The 16,764-nt window shown below is 44.1% G+C and overlaps 1 long non-coding RNA gene across 2 annotated transcripts in view; it reads right to left on the bottom strand.

The window, feature by feature from the left end:
• LOC143726135 (uncharacterized) overlaps positions 1–16,764 on the bottom strand; it is a 390,493-nt gene that overhangs the window by 44,442 nt on the left and 329,287 nt on the right. The gene's annotated exons all lie outside the window — the stretch shown is intronic.

Raw genomic sequence — 16,764 nt, 5'->3', positions numbered from 1 at the left:
AGCAGACAGTCCATCGGGCGGCCAGGGCGAAGCAGACGACCCCTCGGGCGACCAGGGCGGTGAAGACCCCTCGGGCGACCAGGGCGGTGAAGACCCCTCGGGCGGCCAGGGCGGTGAAGACCCCTCGGGCGGCCAGGGCGGTGAAGACCCCTCGGGCGGCCAGGGCGGTGAAGACCCCTCGGGCGGCCAGGGCGGTGAAGACCCCTCGGGCGGCCAGGGCGGTGAAGACCCCTCGGGCGGCCAGGGCGGTGAAGACCAGGGCGAGGGCGACCATGGCACAGGAACAGCAACAGACACCGGCTCATAAACAGACACCGGCTCATGCACTGGAACAGGCACTGGCTTTGGAACAGACATTGGCTCCAGCTCTGGAACAGGCACTGGCTCTGCCTCCGGCTCTGGAACAGGCATTGGCTCTGCCTCCGGCTCAGGAACAGGCATTGGCTCTGCCTCCGGCTCAGGAACAGGCATTGGCTCTGCCTCCGGCTCAGGAACAGGCATTGGCTCTGCCTCCGGCTCAGGAACAGACACTGGCTCTGGAACAGGCACTGGCTCTGTCTCCGCTCTGGCTCTGGAACAGGCACTGGCTCTGTCTCCGGCTCTGGAACAGGCACTGGCTCTGGAGCAACAGCCACCGGCTCAGGAACTGCAAACACCGGCTCAGGAACAGTCACTAGAACAGAAATAACCACAAGGACAGACACAAACACAGAAACAAGCTCTGGCTCAGGAACAGACACTGGCTCCGGCTCAGGAACAGACACTGGCTCCGGCTCAGGAACAGACACTGGCTCCGGCTCAGGAACAGACACTGGCTCCGGCTCAGGAACAGACACGGGCTCCGGCTCAGGAACAGACACGGGCTCCGGCTCAGGAACAGACACGGGCTCCGGCTCAGGAACAGACACTAAAGGTCTGAAGGGCGTTTCCAGGATCCGAGCTAGACGCTCTAAATAGCCGATCAGTGCCCCTCCGGCCACGAGAATGGGCATCTCCTGATCCGTCTCCGACTGGGCAGACGTGGCGTGAGCCGTCTCTGTCTGGGCAGATGTGACCTGAATAGTCTCTGACTGGGCAGACGGGACGTGAACAGTCTCTGACTGGGCAGACGGAGCGTGAACTGTCTCGGACTGGGCAGACGGAGCGTGAACTGTCTCGGACTGGGCAGACGGAGCGTGAACTGTCTCTGACTGGGCAGACGGAGCGTGAACTGTCTCTGACTGGGCAGACGGAGCGTGAACTGTCTCTGACTGGGCAGACGGAACGTGAATGCTCTCTGGATCTGCAGACGTGACGTGAGCGGTCTCTGGATCGGCAGATGGACTGTGTCTCTTCTTCGTCCTACGTCCATGAGAGCGAGAGGGCGCTGGGCTGGACGGCGCCAGCAGTGAGAGCTCTGGGCTGGACTGCGTCCGCAGTGAGGGCTCTGGGCTGGACGGAACCCGCTGTGACGACCTCGTGCTGGGCGGAACCCGTGACGAGGGTCTTGTGCTGGACCAGACCAGCGGCTCCGGATCAGGAACATGGCAGGGCGGAGGACGGTGTCGTGGAATTTGTCGACCACCTCCTCCCCTGCAACCTCCCCTAGTTCCGGAGAACTTGGCCAGACGAGTCCCCTCAAACGATCCTCCTCTCTCGAAGGAAGAGGCCTCGGGGGACTTTCCCGCCACGGTCTCCTCCGTGATGCGAGCCCACACTGCAAAACAATCTAAAATGTTCATTCGAGTTGGCACTTCTCCAGATTGCGACCTCCCCCCCTCGGTGGCTGGGGAAGAGGCCCGGAACCCCATACTGCTGGAACTATTCATGACGGAGTCGTTCTGTCACGGTACACACACACAAAGAGGTAAGTTCCAAAAGCAGTAATTTAATTGGGTAATCCGTACTCACAACAGTTCAGGCAGGGGGTCAAAGTCCATAATATCCATCCAAGAAGCACAAAACAGAAACAGGCAGACTACAAGGTGGTGTGACGAATAACAACGACTCCGTGACAAACACTAAAACAGACAGGGTATATATACACTCAAACTAACAAGGTGATGGGAAACAGCTGAGTGCAATGAACTGATGAGTGACAGACAGAATGCTGGGAAATGAAGTCAAACGTGAAAGACACCGGGAGAACGAGGACCTCTAGTGGCAACCCAGGGAACACAAACCAGACACTGTGACACAAATGTTACATTTGGGGACTTTCTGTGACTGTGAGCAAGCAAAAGCAGTTTAAGAAACCTACATGTTGGTCTCTGTTTTTAAGTTTACACAATCTACATTGTATTTGTTATTTGTAGAGACAACCAGGACAATCCTGAAGAGACCATGGAGTGAAGAAGAGAGAAGGGCCGTGAACAAACACCTAGGAAAGTTCATGGCGGAGCGCAGGGTTCCTGGAAAGCTGGACTGCATGAGGTGCCTAGAAGAGGACAACGCCCTGAAGGAAAGATCTTGGAGAGATATTAAAAACTTTGTTTACAATTCAATTGTAACTCTAAAAAGGAAGTCTGCTGCACGGAAAATCATGTTTTGAAAGCTTGCCGTCCAGTTGTTCTGTTCAACTTATGCTAACACATTATTTTTGGTGTTACCATATGTTCACAAAATAAATAAATGTAGAGCTGGTCACTGGAGATGGCATCTCTTGCAGTTTTATTTGTAGCTTTTAGATAGTTATGTATATTGCTAAAATTTGGTTAATCTAATTGGATAAATAAATGGAACAATTGAACATTTATGTTTAGGTAGACTGTTTATATACCTCAGTCTGAAACTTGCATTACTTGTCAAGTCATCTTTATTTATATAGTGCTTTATACAATACACATTTTTTTCGAAGCATCTTTACAGAGATAACAGGAAAATGATCAATTATGTACCGGTAAATAGAATTTAATGCAGCATTAAAGAAGCTCTAGGTCATTATTCAGCTGGAGGCTATTTCAGTTGAATAATGACTAGGAGCTGTCCACACTAAAAACATAAAATAGCAAAGATTAAATGCAAGCTAAAAAATAAAGTAGTTAAAATAATTCAGTCAGAAATTAACTCAATAGCGCCCCCATGAAAATGTCCTCACTCTGCTGGTAAAATGCTGGTTCTTTTCCTTTGTTTTTTTAAGAAGCTGAGGTTAAAACTTGAATTATGGACATACATAGTGTTGAAATATAGTATATATTTACCTGTAATTGTAGCAGAAATGGTGGTCCTCACTTTTCAGGTTAAATGACTTGGTCCTCACTTTGATACATGTACAGGAGTGTGTGTGTGTGTGTGTGTGTGTGTGTGTGTGTGTGTGTGTGTGTGTGTGTGTGTGTGTGTGTGTGTGTGTGTGTGTGTGTGTGTGTGTGTGTGTGTGTGTGTGTGTGTGCATGGGGACTGCACAGCGACTTGTGTATGTGGTTATTTTTTGTTCAACATACAGATTTTGGAATGACAAAAACTTCAAATTTTTGATCTACTTTACACCTTTCCTAACATCAGCTCAACACTGTGCAAAGGACGACATGTAACCTGAATGTTGAACATACCGGAATAGATACATACCTGTCTCTTCGTCCTCTGAGTCTACTAGGCCTATGTCACAATCACAAGCGGAAGCAATGATGCAAGTAATCTCTTTATTGAGAGGGTAAAAGATCAAAGTCCAAGCAACACGGGTGGGCTGGTGGCGCAGGGACTAGATGGTCAGTGTGCAGGTGAAGAGTGCTGGTCGTGAATCCAAGTGCAGGTGAACATCCAGACGAGACGAAACCGAGAAGACACTGAACAGGAACTCGAACCGGACCAGGACTGCAGACAGGACACGCGAGGAACAAACACTGTGAACACCAAACAACGATCTGACAAAGAGAGGAGAGTGTGATGAGTATAAATAGGAGAGATGATTTGCAGCAGCTGGTGCAGAGAATGAGATCAGCTGGTACGCTGATCAGCGGAACGAGCGGTAACGCCCACTCACACGCGCTCACACACACATAACAACAATTACACGAGACATGAAGAAAACAGCGAATTCATGAACCGTGATAGTACCCCCCCTCCTAGGAACGCCTCCTGGCGTCCCCAGACTCCCTTACCTGTCGATTGTAATCATCAATAAGGGAGTGATCCAGGATGTCTCTAGCAGGCACCCAACTTCTCTCCTCCGGACCGTAACCTTCCCAGTCCACCAAGTACTGGATTCCGCGTCCCCTCCGCCTTGAGTCCAGAATACGATTAACCAAATATGTTGGTTCCCCTTCTACGAGTCGCGGCGGTGGGGGAACCGGAGCAGGCGGATTAATGCGAGAGTGAAAAACGGGTTTAATTTTGGATACATGAAAAACGGGATGAATTCTCCTGTACACTGGAGGAAGATTGAGGCGGACTGCCACCGGATTAATGATTTTGGTGACAGTGAACGGGCCAATGAATTTGGGAGCAAGCTTATTAGAAATGGAGCGGAGAGGAATGTTCTTGGTAGAAAGCCACACTTTGGAACCGACGACGTATACGGGAGGTCTAGACCGGTGGCGATCGGCCTTGGCCTTGGTGCGCGCTCCCACTTGGAGTAGAGTCTCACGGGCTCTAGTCCAAGTGCGATGACACCTCTGGACGAAAGCGTGAGCGGAGGGAACCGCGACTTCGGATTCCAGACTAGGAAAAATTGGTGGCTGGTAACCTAGACTACACTCAAACGGAGATAGGCCCGTAGATGACACTGGTAACGAATTGTGGACGTACTCCACCATTGACAGTTGTTGGCTCCATGAGGAAGGATTCTTGGAGACCAGACATCGCAACGTTCTCTCCAAATCCTGGTTGGCTTTCTCAGTTTGGCCATTGCTCTGGGGATGAAACCCTGAGGACAGACTAACAGTCGCACCCAGTAATTTACAAAACTCTTGCCAAAATTTGGACACAAATTGGGGTCCTCTGTCCGAAACCACGTCCATCGGGAGGCCATGTAACCGAAAGACGTGGTTAACGACTGTTAACGCTGTCTCCTTGGCTGAGGGTAATTTGGGCAAGGGAATAAAGTGGGCCGCCTTTGAGAACCGGTCCACCACGGTCAAAACTACCGTGTTACCCTGAGAGGGTGGGAGGGCGGTGACAAAACCTAGAGCGATATGGGACCAGGGTCTCGAAGGAACCGGCAGCGGTTGAAGGAGCCCATCTGGGGGTCGATTGGAAGTCTTACCAGTGGCACAAACTGAGCAAGCCAAAACAAAACTATGAACGTCGCGAGCCATGCGTGGCCACCAGAATCGTTGCTTGACTAAAGATGTAGTGCGACTAACTCCTGGATGACAAGCCACGTTGGAACAGTGCCCCCACTGAATGACCTCAGACCGTAATCCCTCTGGCACAAATAACCGGTTGGGTGGACAACCGACCGGAGGCGTTACCCCTTGTAAGGCCTTCTTGACCTTCGATTCGACCTCCCATGTGAGTGTAGAGATAATTAAGGTCTCTGGAAAAATGCACTCGGGAGTAGACGGGCGATCGGAATGGTCAAAAATGCGTGATAAAGAATCGGGTTTGATGTTTTTAGAACCCGGGCGGTACGAGAGAGTAAAGTCAAAACGTCCGAAAAAAAGTGCCCACCGAGCCTGCCTAGAGTTCAGTCTTTTAGCGGTTCTAATATATTCCAGATTCTTATGGTCGGTCCAGACGATAAAAGGTACCCCCGACCCTTCTAACCAGTGGCGCCATTCCTCCAACGCTAACTTGACTGCCAACAACTCTCTATTACCAATGTCATAATTACGTTCGGCAGGAGACAAACGGTGAGACAAAAACGCGCACGGATGCATTCTGTCATCTGTAGGGGAACGTTGGGACAACACTGCACCTACCCCCACCTCTGACGCATCAACCTCCACCACGAACTGACGTGATGGATCAGGGGTAACCAAGATTGGGGCTGAAACAAAGCGGCCTTTCAGTTTGGCAAACGCAGCCTCAGCTGCGTCTGACCACCTGAACGCAGTTCTGGGGGAGGTCAAGGCGGTCAGAGGCGAGGCTAGTTGGCTGAAATTGCGAATGAACCGCCGGTAAAAATTGGCGAACCCCAGAAACCGCTGTAGGGCCTTACGGGAATCTTGACTTGGCCAATCTACCACAGCCTTAACCTTTTCAGGATCCATACGCATACCCTCAGATGACACAATATATCCTAAGAAGGGAACAGACTGTGCATGAAAAGCGCATTTCTCCGCCTTGACAAAAAGCCCATTCTCTAGCAGCCTCTGAAGCACTCGTCGAACGTGCTGCACGTGTTCCTGGAGAGAAGAAGAAAAAATCAATATGTCATCCAGGTAGACATATATGAACTGATCGACCATATCTCGCAGCACGTCGTTGACGAGTGCCTGGAAGACTGCTGGGGAGTTGGACAGGCCGAAAGGCATGACCAAGTATTCAAAGTGCCCCCTGGGGGTATTAAAAGCAGTCTTCCACTCATCCCCCCTCCTGATGCGAACCAAATGATAAGCATTACGTAAATCCAATTTCGTGAAGATCGACGCTCCCTGCAACCTCTCGAAGGCTGAAGACATCAGCGGCAAAGGATAAGTATTCTTTACCGTGATGCTGTTCAGCCCCCGGTAGTCAATACAAGGTCGCAGGGATCAGTCCTTCTTCCCCACAAAAAAGAACCCCGCCCCCGCTGGAGAAGAGGAGGGACGGATGAACTTAGCTGCTAGAGAATCAGAAATGTATTTCTCCATGGCCTCTCTTTCTGGAACAGAAAGTGAATATAACTTGCCCTTAGGCGGAGACGTACCTGGCAGTAACTCTATAGCACAGTCATAGGGACGATGTGGAGGGAGAGAAGCAGCACGAGACTTACTGAACACTTCCTTCAGGTCTAGATACTCCGTGGGCACGTTTGATAAATCCACTGCTTCCTCCTGAAACGAAGAGACAGAAACAAACGGACAAGCAGACACAAGACAGGACTCATGACATTCACTGCTCCACTCAGATACTGATCTCTGCTGCCAGTCTATCTTGGGGTTGTGTTTGATGAGCCAGGGGTGTCCTAAAACAACGGGTGCAAGAGGGGAGTCCAGAATGTAAAAGGTGATGGTTTCAGTGTGATTGCCAGACACGCTGAGTGTGATGGGTTCAGTAGTGAATGAAATGGTGGGAAGTGCTTGACCGTTAAGAGCGTGAACTGCGATGGTACGGGTGAGAGGCAGAAGGGGGGCCTGAATCTTGAGTGCGAATGTGTATTCCATGAAGTTACCTTCCGCCCCAGAGTCCAGTAGTGCTCGACAGTCGTGAGTGTGGGTTGACCATCCTAGTCTTACCGGGAGGAGCGTAGATGTTGATGAGGTCTTCTCAGCGGAGATCCCACCCGACAGTAGCCTCAAATTTACTGCCGGGCTTGCCCTTTTACCGGGCAGTTGAACGCGAAGTGTCCCGCTGTGCCACAGTAAAGGCAAAGGCCTTGGGACCTCCGCCTTTCCTTCTCCTCCCGGGAAAGCCGAGCTCGCCCGACCTGCATGGGCTCGTGATCGACGACGGGGCTGACCGCGTCACCGCCGCTGGTACGCAGGGTCTCCACTGCTCCAGACATCCGAGCGGGTAACCTCCTACGTTCGACTCGAGAAAGTCGGGAATCCACACGAAGTGCCAATTCGATCAGTCCATTGAGAGTAGTTGGTAAGTCCAGGGCATAAATCTCTCTTTGGACGCGGTCAGCCAGCCCATGCAGGAACATGTCCCACTGCGCCTCCTCGTTCCATTGACACTCAGCCGCCAACGTCCGGAACTCGATGGAGTAATCAGATACAGATCTTTCGCCTTGCTTGAGGTCTGCGAGAATCCGAGCCGCTTCTCTTCCTGCGACCGCACGGTCAAAAACCTTCTTCATCTCGGCGGCGAGTGTCTGGAACGAGGCGCAGCACGGATCTTGGTTGTCCCACACCGCCGTCCCCCATAGAGCTGCCCTCCCAGTCAGTAGCGTGAGCACAAATGCGACCTTGCTTCGTTCATTAGCGAAGGTCCTGGGCTGTAGAGAAAAGTGCATCGAACAGCGTGTTAGAAATGCTCTGCAAAAATTCGGCTCACCGTTGTAAGGCTCAGGAACAGGTAGGCGGGGCTCTGACTGGGAGACGCTCTCTGGTGGTACGGGAGGAGCAGACGGTGTGGTTGGCGCAGTGGGAGCTCGCATAAGTTGGAATTGCTGGGTGAGCTCGGACACCTGCGCCACAAGAGCTTGAATAGCCCGACCCGACTCACTCATGTGCCTCTCCTGGGAATCCATCCGTGCAATGCTGGTCTTGACGAATTCCTCTAAGGAAGATGAGGCTTCACTGGCTGCTTCCATTCTAGGTCAGATCGTTCTGTCACAATCACAAGCGGAAGCAATGATGCAAGTAATCTCTTTATTGAGAGGGTAAAAGATCAAAGTCCAAGCAACACGGGTGGGCTGGTGGCGCAGGGACTAGATGGTCAGTGTGCAGGTGAAGAGTGCTGGTCGTGAATCCAAGTGCAGGTGAACATCCAGACGAGACGAAACCGAGAAGACACTGAACAGGAACTCGAACCGGACCAGGACTGCAGACAGGACACGCGAGGAACAAACACTGTGAACACCAAACAACGATCTGACAAAGAGAGGAGAGTGTGATGAGTATAAATAGGAGAGATGATTTGCAGCAGCTGGTGCAGAGAATGAGATCAGCTGGTACGCTGATCAGCGGAACGAGCGGTAACGCCCACTCACACGCGCTCACACACACATAACAACAATTACACGAGACATGAAGAAAACAGCGAATTCATGAACCGTGATAGCCTAATTCTGCCTGCCTCTCATACTCCTCATCACTGATCCCAAGCTCATCCTCACTTTCATGAGATGGTATAACCACTTGTACCCTGTACATTTCAGCCCTCCTCTCAGCCTTGCCATAGAACATTGACGGCTTCATTTTCTAAACAAAATTATATATATATATATTTTTTTACTTTTATAATTTACTTTTACTTTAATTTATAAATACATCCAAATATATGAGTAGAATACAACCATCCAACTATATCAGTGCATCTATACAAAGCTACTCTGCATTAGCATGGGCAAAATATTGTTCCAATACCGCACAATGTTGCCCTATGGCAACATGCCTATTTTATTGAATAAAAAGGTAATAGTAGTATCAAAACAATGTTACAATGATTGAAAAAAGATTAGAACTTACCCCAGATGCTTGATGTAATTTTAAATTCTGCAGAAATATGAAAATTGAGGAAAATCTTCACATATTCATGAGCACTTCTTCAGCAGCTGGAGTCATCAAAAGTGTGTGAAAAGAATGACAGTGCAAGGGTGTGTAGTGTCATGTGTTGTCATCAAAGTATATCATTGGTTACCACCAGGTTCTAACATGAATTTAAGATTAATCAGAGATCATGTTTATTTTCAAATTTCAAGAAATGTCTAAAGAAAGGGTATGTTGCCATATGGCAACGCTGTGCAGTAGAGGGTTAATATTTCTCAAGAAAAAATATATCTCACAAAATGCTGTAAACATACAGAGAGAAATTATATATAATGCGGTTTTCATTATAATAACAATTATGTATGAAGTTTTGTCCCCCCCCCCCCCACTATTTCCCAATGTAAGATTTTGTTTTGCATTGCCTGCCTATCTCTGCCGATTTCGAAGTCTCCAGATGAATCCATTCTGCAACTTTTAAATACATAATTACATTTTTAAAAACAAAATTATAGGCTTAAAGGAGCTGTATGTAAGAAATGTATTTCAATTAATCATAAAATGGCCCTGATATGTCACTAGACATTAAGAAATCATGTTCATTTCAAATACTTATATCACTGACAACAGTAGTCCGGCCAGGATATTGTCATTTAAAAAAGTGAAGTTGCAGCCCTCAACTGATGTTGATGTTGTGTTTTGGTCTGATGCGCCACCCTCCACCTATCTACCAATCACGAAGTCAGTAGTGTTGTGGCATCCGGGTTGCCAGCTCTGCTAGTTACCACAGCTGCAGCTACAAACGTGTCGGAATTGGATAAAAAAAAAAGTAAATACTGTTGCATTATCAAACATTGTGGCGTTGTCAATATTGTAGTATTGTATTGCTAAATCCCCCGACCACTATGATGGTCTGAGACAGCGAGACCTAGACAAGACCAAGAGCTCCGAGACCAAGACAAGACCAAGAGGTCCGAGACCAAGACAAGACCAAGGCCAAAGACCCTCAAGGCCGTGACAAGACCGAGACGAGACCGGTCTCGAGACATAGCTCCACATGATAAAGTTGGCCGGCTCTGATAATAACAAATGCACATGAGCAGCGGTAGAAAGGAGGAGGAGGGGACACGAGTGAGTTTTTTACGAAATTGTTGTGAAATATACGCCTCACAGCTGTAGAGAAAACATGTGACAACAAAAGTGAAAATCAGCGAAGAAATAGGCAGAGTTGCTGAATGCCCCTTTAAAGTATGATGATCGTATTTGAAACCTTAACGAAAGTATTTATTTGAAACAGTTTCACATCTGAGAGCGTGAAAACGTTTACAACAGACACATGACGTCCGTCTGTGTCAAACATGTCCACTGGCATAAAGTAGAGCAACCATTTTCAATTCATTCATATGAAAGACAAGCTTTACGCTCACACACGAACATGTTCAAGCTCAACCTCCATAGTAATAAATTGAAAGCACTCGCCCTACCCTGCTTGGTTCTCACACTTCAATCATTGAAATTAGAAGTAATAAAATATTCGCTGTTCACTCTTCGTTGACTTTTAGTATGTAAAACAAGCATAAACACATTGCATAATTCTGGTGATTTATAAATAAGATTACATAGGTGTTTGAATCAAGATCATAATTTTTTAACAAGTAATAGCGCATCTCGATTACAATTTAAAAAAAACTAAAACATAACATCTTACCTCAAATGAAGTATCACAGTTTTGTGCAACATAAGTGAAAGAAACAGTTTATAAAACAAAATATCATAAATATCATTTAATATCATAAACTAATATCATAAACTAATATCATAAACTAACTAAATTAATACATGTGATAACATACACATAAATTAAATTTAAAATATATAGAAAACTTAAAATAAATCTTCATTAGTGTTCTGAATAAAACTGACCAATATGACTAAAATAAATCTTATTTCACAATAACAGCGATTTTATTTCCCAGTAATAATTAATCAGTGTATATAGCCTATTTATATATATATAACACGAAATTACAAACAGTAAAAGTAAAAAAAAAACATAAATAAATATGATGTTACTTTGTGACTATAACGGCCCAAAAATATATATAAAATTCTCATAATAACATAAAAAGTTGTCAATGTCGTGTTTTGTGCCATTGCTGTCAAACAAACTAAAATCGAAAGCGCGATCATGTTTTCTGTCCTTTTCAAATAACTGTCTGTTAGCGCTGCGCAACGACGGGGGGTGCGTACTTCACTCACGCCTCGGCGTCTCAGGTCAGAACATGCTATGAATTTCATCTGTGCATGTGCACAATTTAGCGTGCATTCTGGAACGCATAAACATTATGTCTACATTTGCATAGTTGAGGATTCCAGCTTCTCATTAAATTTATAATGAAACACGTTTGTAAACTTGTTTTCCACCAAAAAGTGACAATGTTTATAGACAGCTGAACCTTCTCAATGCAGTGAAAACCTGTGTGTACTCATGCTCACTAGATAATGTCCATTCATCTCAACCAATAAACTTTATAATTTATCCAAATACTTCCACATAAAATTACACACACACATAAATTATATATATATATATGCCCCCTCATTTAACATACCCCCCATACCATATACAATAAAAAATATCTGCAAATAAAAGTAAACAGTAATTTATCAAATCTTGAAGTTGCATAAGTTTCTTTTACTTCCAATTATATACTTATTTGTAAACCAAATAAACTTTTTATAGCAGTGTTATGCCATCAAAACTTTTCAGATTAATGAAAAAACAACTGTCTTAAATTACTATAAGAAACTTTATTTTCACAACACTAGATACATACAATATAACGTACTGTAAACGAAACAATATTTGCAAATAGACATCCAGCCAAAAAAAACATGAACAAAATATTATTGAACAACAAATGAAACTGAATAAACTTGTTGCAATGTCACTGTAAACAAATACACATTTTATTATATCACCACTCAACGGATGCTCTTCCACATTTTGCCCTTCAATAAGCAAATGTGTGATGCCTTCTTTCTCCAAGTAACGCCTATGACAGAATTTGTCACATTGAGGTCCATCTCTTTACAGTCTTGCAGGAGCGCGACTCGACCACTGGCTGTGTGCTGATAATATTCAGCTTTTTGAAGAAATTTGCATCGATGGAACTTTAAAGCGCTATCAAAATCAATCTGCCACGCCTGGATCCACTTTTTGGATACCGCACTTTCAGCACGAATGATGCTTCCAGTATACGTGGTCACCTGCTCTTCCTCGGCTTCAAACTGTGCAAAGGAACTTGCTCCAGCCACTTCTGTGATTTCCTCAATCTCACTATTTCGAGTTGTGGTCAGGTACACAGATCCCAGATACTCTCGTGTGCTGAGATTACGCATCTGGTACGAGTGACCACACAGCACCAGCCCTATCTGTGCCGCCCACAACTGCAGTTTCATATGTCCGGAAGAATCCTGCACGTAGCATGTCTGAGTCTCCACATTGGCACCACTCATCTCCACCATCTCAGTAGCTACTTCAACATGGCACACTATGACCTCTATTCTGCCAACCTAACAGAAAAAACACATCAACAGTTATATAACAAATAATCATATAACGAAGACAATTACAAAAAACACATTATTTCTAACCATATAACTGGTCTCAACATCGATACCCTTGAACTGGGATCTATACTTTGGTTTTGCTCTGATACACATGATACTATAATATCGTAGCTACATGAAACAGCCTATATTGTTATAAAAATACAGATTTATGTTTATTACTGAACCTGAAGTTTTTTTTTTTTAAACAGTCCTGTATCTGGAATAAAAACCACACACGTGTGATAGTTGTCGTGCGGTCAGCCTAACCAATCACGGAACAACTGTGTCGTCATCAAAACTCATGCAACCACTCTGGAGAACTGGCACAAAATGACCAAACCAACTGCTCTCACAGTACTTTGAAAGCATACATCTCAAGCACGTAACGTCAGCAGTGTCTCAAGACAGACACTATTTCTAAACTACACGCATTGCTTGAACTCAGCCGCCAATCAAACTTTGCAACACTGTATAAACTCACACAAGCCTAGTGTCTACACACATCTGTTAGTGTGCGTGTGTGCGCACGTGTATTTCACTTTGTTCTAAAGGCACTTACTAGCAATTACTAGACTGTATTTAATTCTAAACCATGAAATATACACTTATGTGCTTTTGCCAAACACGACTGTTGGTGTTATGTGCTTTTGCTGAAAAATGAAAAACTTATAATATACATATATATATATATATATATACACATATAAACCTTCCTTTTAATTATTTTTTACTTTTGAAAATTATCTGTATTTTTTAAGTATATATGAACTCAATGTATACTGCCTTAGACTAGACTTCACTTGACTTGGGTACGGAGCAGACTACAGCAAATAAAGAATCCTGCTTAAATAAGTCTCCTGGTTTTCGCTTCTGAGTTTTTCTACACTGAAGAAGGAAGAAGTTTACAACAGATGGTGCCTGTGACCCGGATGGAGAAACTGAAACTCAACAAAGAATGAACTTTTGAAACTTCAAAGAACAAAGATCTCAACAAAGCTGACTGTGTTCCAGAACTGAATCTCAACAAAGATCTCAACAAAGCTAACTGAGTTCCAGAACCAAGCTCAACAAAGATCTCTGACTGAGTTTCCAGACGGAATTTTTTCCATACAACAATAATTTGGTGAGTTTCACTCCATTCAAAGAACCGTTGAAAAACCAGTAAAAATTATCCTCTGTGCCGTCAGAGAAAGAGTTATCAGACAGCTGTAGTGTTTGATTACCTAAAGTTATCCTTTAAAAGTTGTCTTTTAAAGATGAAAATATATACTCTGTTCAGGCAGGGACGTTTTTAACATCACATGTTAAAAATATATCCTCTGTGTCAGGCAGGGAAGATTAGTATTATTTTGCTAATTATTTGTTTTGTTGTTTGTTACCTTGTGGTGTTACCCTCTAAAAAATTTCTTTTAGAGAAGAGAGTTTGATCCTCTGAATAGTCAGGGAAGTTGTTGGTATCCTCTGTGCAGACAGGGAAGATTTTAGCATTCAAGTTAAAATATTGTTAGCCTCTGTGCAAGCAGAGAAGAGGTAGTCTTACAGGCTATTTATTTTGGTTACCCTTTTACAAGTTTTTCTTTTAGAGAGGAAAGTTTGATCCTCTGTTTCAGGCAGGGAAGAGTTAGCAATACATTCTAGTAATTTTGTTTTATCCTCTAAAAAGTTAGGAAGGTGAAAGATCCTTTCCGTTTCTTTCAGGGAAGATTAGCGTAACATGCTAATATTTTGTGTTTCATCCTCTGTTTCTGGCAGGGAAGTTAAATGTGATGTGTTGGTAACAAGGAAGGTTTATCAACAGTTTGATCTGTGACATAAGTGTAGACTCTTTTGATCAGAGAAGTTTTAGTGTTTTTGATTGTGTGATAAAGAAATCCACAAAATGGTTAGAACGAATGCTAGGCTGGTTCCAACAACTGAAAATTTGGTCTTGCGACTCCTTTGTGGTCAGATAGTGAATTTAAAACACTGTTAGGAGAACAAATGAACCTAATAGTCACTGAGAAAGTTAGAAAAGAACTAACGCAGAAATATGAGATTCATCCAGACAAAACTTGGTCGGTAGATGAGTGTAAAAAAGTACTAGGAGCAAGTATTCGCAAGAACAATGTGAAAGGCATAATATGTTGCCATAGAGAATTTGGTTTAGCACTAGCTACAGAACAGTCTAAACGCAACTCATAACTAGAGAAACAAATTAATGAGCTCCGGGCTAAAGTTTCCTCTTTAACCAAGAAATTGAACCGCAACAAAGATGCAGAAAAAACTGATGGGGAAGAAGTAAGTCAGCCTGATAACATTTACCCTGATTTACGAACGTTCTTTGAAACAGATGTAGCCGTCCAATCAGTCACTGATAAGCCTGTTAATTCAGTTTATGTGTGTGGAGCTAGAAAAAGATCACAGGGAATTGAGGAAAATTAAAGTGTTTCTACCCACCCTTCTGTAGTCCGAATACAAACTGTCGCAGAAACCCTTGGACCTAAGGATATAGAACGACTCTCTGAGAGTTTACCCTCACCACGTAAACAGTTTTCTGAATTTAGAAGGGCATTGATCAGCAAAATTCGTCTATATGACATGTCGTTAACAGAAGTCACACAGTTAATGTCACAAATTTTAACTGATTCTGAATTTAACAGTTTTGAATCTGCAGTGACTTCTGAACTACAACATGCCAGTAGAGGCGATATGAGAGAAGGTGTTTTGAAAATCCTAAAGACTATCTTAGGACCCAAAATAGACTGGTCTAGAGTTACTAGCTGTGTACAAAAGAAAGAAGAAACGGTAAATGAATATACTGAACGGTTTTGTCAGTCAGCCATAACTTACAGTGGAATAGTGGATGATTCTGAAAGTGTGCTCAATGACAAAGGACCACTAATTCGTATCTGGTCAGATGGCCTTGTTGCCGAATACAGAAGAGCTTTGCCATTCCTAGATCTAACTTGGTCTAACAGAACTCTCAGAAGTAACGTTGACAGGTTAGCTGCATGGGAAAGAGATGCTGATGTTAAAACCAAAGTGAGAGTAGCAGCAGCAGCTACATTTAGCACAGCAAAACAAGAAAACAGGTGGTCTAAAAAACAAGGGAGCTGCCACTATTGTGGAAGATTAGGACATTGGGAGAAAGAGTGTAGGAAGAAATTGCAAGATACAAAAAGAAATGCTATGCATAATTCTGCTCCTTCTCAGCCTGCTTACAACCCGGAAGCAGTTCCGCAAGTGTCCACTGAAACTTTAGGACAGCTTGTTCAGGCTCTTTTAAGAGCACAAAAAGACCAGGAAAAAAACTAATTGTTGGGGCTGTGAGTAGCTACCTTACCCCTGTAATACATCATAATGACACAAGAATTTTTGTGAAAGGTAGCATACAAGAGAAAGAAATTGATTTTTTGCTTGATACAGGTGCAGAAATTACCATAATTCCTACAAAATTGGCTAAAGGTTTAGACATTCCGTACAAGAAAACCAAATTTTCTTTAACCTGTTAACCTTCAAGGCCACTTTTGAAAAATCCCCAGAAATGGCATACCCAAACTTAAACAGATACAGTTCATGAACCCTTTGCACTAAAAGCACAAGTATGATCTCATTTGAAAGCTGACACCTAGTAGTTTATTGTAAATGTAGAAATAATTATTGTCATAATGAAAAAAAAATGTTTAAATAGCTTCAAAGTTTTGTAAAGTTATTAGAAATTTACTTTTATGAAACATCTTCATAAAAATAAAATTGAAGTTGGCCCTGGAGGAATCTAGAAATGCACTGCAGCTAAAGCCATATGTGTGACCATTTTATATTTAAAATCTGAAAATGATAAGTCTAAAACTCTGTATTTAGTTAAATGTTTTTCAAGATCATGTCAAATTACTTTATTTTGATTAGACTCTAAAATGCAAACTGATGTTTAGTCATCTTCTGAGTCATCTAATCAGTC

The sequence above is a fragment of the Siphateles boraxobius genome, unplaced genomic scaffold (genome assembly GCF_051911475.1).
Source record: "Siphateles boraxobius isolate OS27281-9 unplaced genomic scaffold, OSU_SipBor_1 77, whole genome shotgun sequence".
In the NCBI taxonomy this organism is placed as follows: domain Eukaryota; kingdom Metazoa; phylum Chordata; class Actinopteri; order Cypriniformes; family Leuciscidae; genus Siphateles; species Siphateles boraxobius.
Note: the sequence above shows the minus strand (reverse complement) of the source record. Positions and strands in the feature narration are given on the sequence as shown.